We start from the raw sequence: 6,000 nt of genomic DNA on the forward strand, positions 1-6,000 counted from the left end.
AAGTTGCCGAAAGGAACTATGAAAACTTGGGAAGACCTGGCCAAGATGTTTGTGGCCAGGTTCGTAACAAACAACCTACAGCCATTGAGGGTGGATGCCCTAATGGCACTGAAGATCGGCGAGGATGAAACCCTTAGGGCCTATGCCAAAAGGTATTATGAGGTATTCAACTGAATACTAGGATGCAACTAAGAGGTGGCGGTTGTGTCGTTTAAAAACGGCTTGAAGGATGATTGCCTGCTTTGAAAATCACTGGCAAAGACATTGCCAAAAAGCATGGAGAAGCTGATGGCTAGGATAGAAAAGTATGCCAGAGCCGAGGAGGACACGCCGGGGACAAAGGCGTCCAAACAAGAGAAGAGAAATGGTTCGCCGAAGTGAAGCCGAGATAACACTGGATACGAGAAGACAAGAGCTCAGCCCAAGTGAGCAGATCCCAGATCCCAGAAGACAAGATCTCGGCCTAGATGATTAAGTCCGAGGAGAGAAGAGCTTGGCCTAAGTTAAAGAATTTTTATATAAGGTCCACAAAGAAGTATGTGGAAGCCATGCAGAGGGCAGATCCCTTGCCCATAGAGCAATATCGTAGGGATTCTTTTGGCCTTATATGCAAAAGGAAGCTGAAGCCTATGTAAAAAAGCATGAAAATGCTTTGAAATCCACCTGCAACTTGCGATAGAACAGCAATTCGGCTGGGGGCATACCGGCAACAACTTGTTAGGGCTTACAACAAGAAGGTCGGCCCAAGAGAGTTCAAAGTTAGGGACCTCAGCCTGAGAAAGGTTGCCGGTAATGGGGCATAATGGCTGAAGCAATAATAAAGTGCTAGTTTGATTTTTGAAATCTGTGCGATAGGACCGACCAGTCCTATTACCATGTTTCTGTTTGAAACATGACGAATAACTTAGACTTATTATATGGCAGAGTAGAAACTTTACTTGCATATAATAGAGTTGAACTAAGTTGGGTTAACCTGGACTTGTCATATCGGCAAAATCAGACACAAATTGGAGCTAAGTGCCTTAGTAAAGAGACCAAGGTTAATAACCTCAGCCAGTCTTTGTTCAAATCTTGCATCGGCGATGAGGTCAAATCCACGTGCCTAATGAGAACCCAAGTGAAACTTAAGTTGGGCAAAGGGTTAAAGAATGATGCTTGGGAGTTGGAATTTTCAAGCCAAGGTCATGTTTAACACTTGTTGAAATTGAAATTTACAAGTTGAAGTTAAATCGAGGATATGTTTAACACTTGTTGAAATTGAAATTTACAAGTTGAAGTTAAACCGAGGACGTGTTTAACACTTGTTGAAATTTAAATTTACAAGTTGAAGTTAAACCGAGGTCACGTTTAACGCTTGTTGAAATTTAAGTTTACAAGTTGAAGTAAGCCGAGGTCATGTTAAAAGAAGATTGGTTTAACACTTGTTGAAATTTTGAGAAAAATTTACAAGTTAAGCCAAGGTTATGTTGAAAGAAATATCTACATACTTGCCGAGATTACCATATTGCCAAGACTTGGAAGAAATTTGAAGACAGAAGTCTTGCCAAGAGTGAAGTATCGAGTTGTAAATAACACTTGTGAAAATATTGTAAATAATATTTTCAAGTGTTAAGCCGAGGTTGAGATAAACCGATTAGTGGGCACAACCGAGGTGTTACACCCCGAGGAGGTTGCACAGTTAAGGTGTATTTTGAAGACATGCAAATTATTTTAAGTATAAAATCATACAAGAATAAAAAAAAGACACATACAACCACGTTGAAAGAAGAAATTAAAGAATGCATTCAGAAAAAGAAAGAAGGCACTTCGGCCTAACATTGAAGAAAGATTGTTTAGATTACAAAAAGGCTGGTGTGAAGTACATCAGTGTTAGACGGTGGTAGTAAGCAAAGAAGTGCAACGAAAGCCTCACCGGAGGGAGAGAATGAAACTGGTTGCAGAAAGCTTCGCAAAAGCAGAATTAAAGGATTTGAGAGAGAAAGTTTGAACAAGAACGAAGATGCAGAAGCGAAAAGACGAAGAGAGAGTTGATTTTGATCAAAAGCATGAAATGGCAGCAAAATGGCAATTATGGTGCCTTGGATGACGTGCTTTTCAAACAACGCACGCAAAAGTGATGCAACTTGATAGCGCATATCAGGTACGGTCCAGTAGGGGAAAGACGCGTGGTAAGAACGGTTGAAATACTGTGCGTGCCAGCTCATACGCGTTCTGGAACTCTTGGAGTTCTTGATTCAATGAAGCAAATACCTCGGCTAGAAGGACGATTTTGGCTGAGAAACTTGAACAAACTTGGTCGTTGGTTCTAAGGCATTGATGAAAGCAGACTCTAGGTCTTGGTCATATTGAGCCGACGAGTTCTGACTTCGGCAATAGATGATGAAGCGAGCTTCGCCGACGTACTAAATGGAAGAAATGATATAGGTTCCATCACCTCAGGATGTCGAGGTAATAGAACCTAAGGGGCCATTGTGAGGACATAAATTTTGAATGACAACACGTGGCCGAGGTGTCACCGAAGTGCCAGCCGAGGTGCCACATGCCCTGGTCATGATGCCGAGATCATCTCGGCTAGGCCGAGGTTATTTGCGAGAATGCCAAAATCTGAGATAAGTGGATAAGGGACAAGAGTCCTAGAATGGGAGAAGACTTCAGTTTGGATTAAGACAAAACTCTTAGAGAGTTTATTCCAATCCTACTGGGAATCCAAGATTAGCAGTAATCCTGAGTCCATTGAAGTTAGGCTTCTATTGGGACTAGGATTGTGTTGGCTATAAAAGAGAGGCACCCCCATGGGTCTAAGGTATGTCTTTTATGCTCTGTCTAGTGAGTTAAGCACTATTGGTTATTTTTGAGAGGTATTTTACTGACTTGATCGTCGGAGTGCCCCCGAGTGGACGAGCCACTGCCGGAATCTTTTCTTTTTGTGACAGGTCATTCGGGTTTAATCTATTCTGCCAGTGTTCTCCAGCTGAGTGCTTGATTGGCAGTGTGGTCGGAAATTGACCCACACATGTACTTATGTGGAAAGTTGTTCTTTACCACTTCGGGTGAGACCGTGGGATAGGGATTTGTCCGAGTTGTTGAGGATCTAGAGAACATGAAAGCATATGATTGGGCGGGAACAATATGCGCAACATTGATGGAGTAAATTAAGGGATTCTACTCTAAGCTTGAGAAAGTTATTGGATGTGTAACTGCCCTGCTTGTAAGTGCTCTGTAAATTTTTTTTTATAGATTTAGTTAATTATTATTTTTTTTGGTAGCTTTGGTACGTATATTCGTTTCGAATAAATTTGACAACTTAATTTTTTTGCCCATGGTTATACAATTTTGGATATGTGAGCACACCAACTTGATCAAAACTGATCGTAGAGATGGATTTCTGAGGTGCATGAAATGAAATTTTAGCAAGTTGGTCACAAAGATAAGATCTGTGGATATCGATTAGCCGCATGATGTTCAAGTATGCATTTGTGTTAGTGTTAGCATAAATATGAGATGTGGCAATTTATATTTGTGATATTTTTATTTTATTTTTTTTGTAAGTTGTAGTAGGAGAGTTGCACATGAGTCATGTTGAACGAAAACACTTGGCTGCATCATTCGTCACATGTTCAATAGAACGGACCATCACGAAGGCGAATAAGGTGAAGGAATTTGGAGCAAACGCCGAATGTTCGTATTGTAGTAGGGTTGGTGGGAACACAGGTTCAAGTATTGGAACAATTGTAGTTGGCAGCATTTTGGGTTCGACTGATGGTATTCGTGTCCATGGGCTCGACAATGTAAAAGAAAATATACGTCATGAAAGGGGTGTGAACAGAGGTGGTGCTGATAGTAATGGTCATTGTAGTAAGTGTGCGTCTACGTTTGAAGAATACCATAAAGCATTGGGTAAAATTGGTGTGCTCGAGTTAGAACTCCGCTATAAATGTGATGTCATATCTAATTTAGAGACACAACTATCAACAATGAGGGTATCAAACGAAGAAAAATGTAGGAAGTTAGCAAATGAATACACACTGTGCAATAACTAGAAGGATTGTGAGATAGAAAGAATGAAGCAACTAGTGGTTGAGCTTAACGACAAAAACGCCAAGCTCGTGGATCAGTTGGAAGAGTATGCAGTGCATGAATACACCCAAGCAACTACTAGTGTATAGGATATGAAACAAAGTCATCCGAACATGTACCATTATGAGACACACATACTTGACATTATGCCATTGTCGGCGTCGTCTCCAGCTGACGTGAATAAGAATGCAGAGTTACGAGGGGTGGATAGTGGAATAACAATTATGTTGCAGAACTCGCTTGTGAGGAACATTAAAAATAAAAATAGGAAGGAGCACAAACTGCCGGAGTATGAGTTCTCCTTGGTTTTGGGAAGGTTGAAGAAACCATGTGATGGTGGTGTGGTCAATGTGGGTGAGTGTGCCCATAAACATATCATGCATGATGATATTATAGAGGTTGATGACCTTGCAGAACCGGAGAGAACATTTTCTCGATTTGACTTGACTAATCGCTTGCCGATTTGGAAGTTGTTATCAACACAAGAGAAAGACAAGCTTAAAGAAACTTACGAGAAATGCGGGGATAGGTACGTTTCCAAACTTACTATTACCAATTTGCATTTGTACATGAATTTAGTGTTGAATGATGTCTTGTTGAATTGCTAGTGTGCAAGTTTGGACTGGGTAGAATGGTTCCAATTATGTCTATTTCAATGACATACGGGCACTCGTTAAGGGACTGACGTTACAAGGCAATATAAGTATGGTATCCCTAATTATCTTTGCAATGTCTGAAGCTTGTGAACATGCGGACACAATTTAATAACAGAAATGTATATGAGGCAAGTAAAGTCATAGATGTTTTAATTGTGCACATAGGTAATTAATGCGTATGCGGAAATGCTGATGTATGAGTAGCAAATCATGTCACCTGGAGCCACAAATGAGGAGAAATCATATATTTTCAACACTTTGTGTTTGGTAAGATGTGATGTTTAGTAAATTGTTGTTAGACATTTTATGTTTGTGGTATGTAACACAAAATCGAATGCGTGCATCCTACAATTCGAGATATGGTCAAAGATGTACTTGACAGGTACTTGGCGGTCTGTGCCCCTTATGCCCTCAAAGCTAGATATATTCAATTCCCAATCCACTTAGATAACCATTGGACACTAATGGCTTATGACACCGAAGACAGCTTTTGGATGTATTACAACTCAATGAAACCAAGACGTGGGAGGAAAGACAAACATTACTGGGAAACATGGTTGTTGGTTAGTAAACGTGAATTAGTTAATTTCATTGGTCTTTGTATTTTATATTTGACAACAATACTAATTACTTGATAATATAAATTTGACAATAACGTAGAAGGGATACTTTGAGGATTACATAAGGCGGAGACTGAAGGTTGGCGTAGTTGAAACATAAGATTTGGTGAAGGAACTTTTAGTGGTTGATTATTGTCCGCAACAAAAAGCTGACTCGTAAGTGTGAATTATTTTTATTTGTAATGAATGCCATTGATGTTTCCATACATTGCATGTGGTTCATTTTAATGTATTTACTAATGTCTAAAATATTCTTGACATGGCTGATTGTGGAATTATAGTATGCTTCATTATGAAGCAACTTGTGCATCACCTAGATGTGGACAAGTCAATAGAAGAAGAGAGCTGCAAGACGATGCGAGCCACTATGGTGAAGTCATTTGTGAACGACCTAAAAAGGTCATTTGTTTATGACAGTTGACAATCGGAACAATCTTCCAAAGGTGCCAAATGGGTGCATCGTTGTTTTTTTGGGTCTAAATTCACGTTTATTTAGTTTTTGAATGGCACAATACGTTTGACATTAAATAAATTTTGTTATTATCATGTTTTCGGATATTTTGGGTAGCATTGTCAATCCGGTTTGAGGATTCATACATTTTTGTTGGGAATATGTTATAATGGTTCATTCATAATTTTTTGTGTGC

The sequence above is a fragment of the Camellia sinensis genome, chromosome 11 (assembly GCF_055761805.1).
Source record: "Camellia sinensis isolate YWXY chromosome 11, ASM5576180v1, whole genome shotgun sequence".
Classification (NCBI taxonomy): domain Eukaryota; kingdom Viridiplantae; phylum Streptophyta; class Magnoliopsida; order Ericales; family Theaceae; genus Camellia; species Camellia sinensis.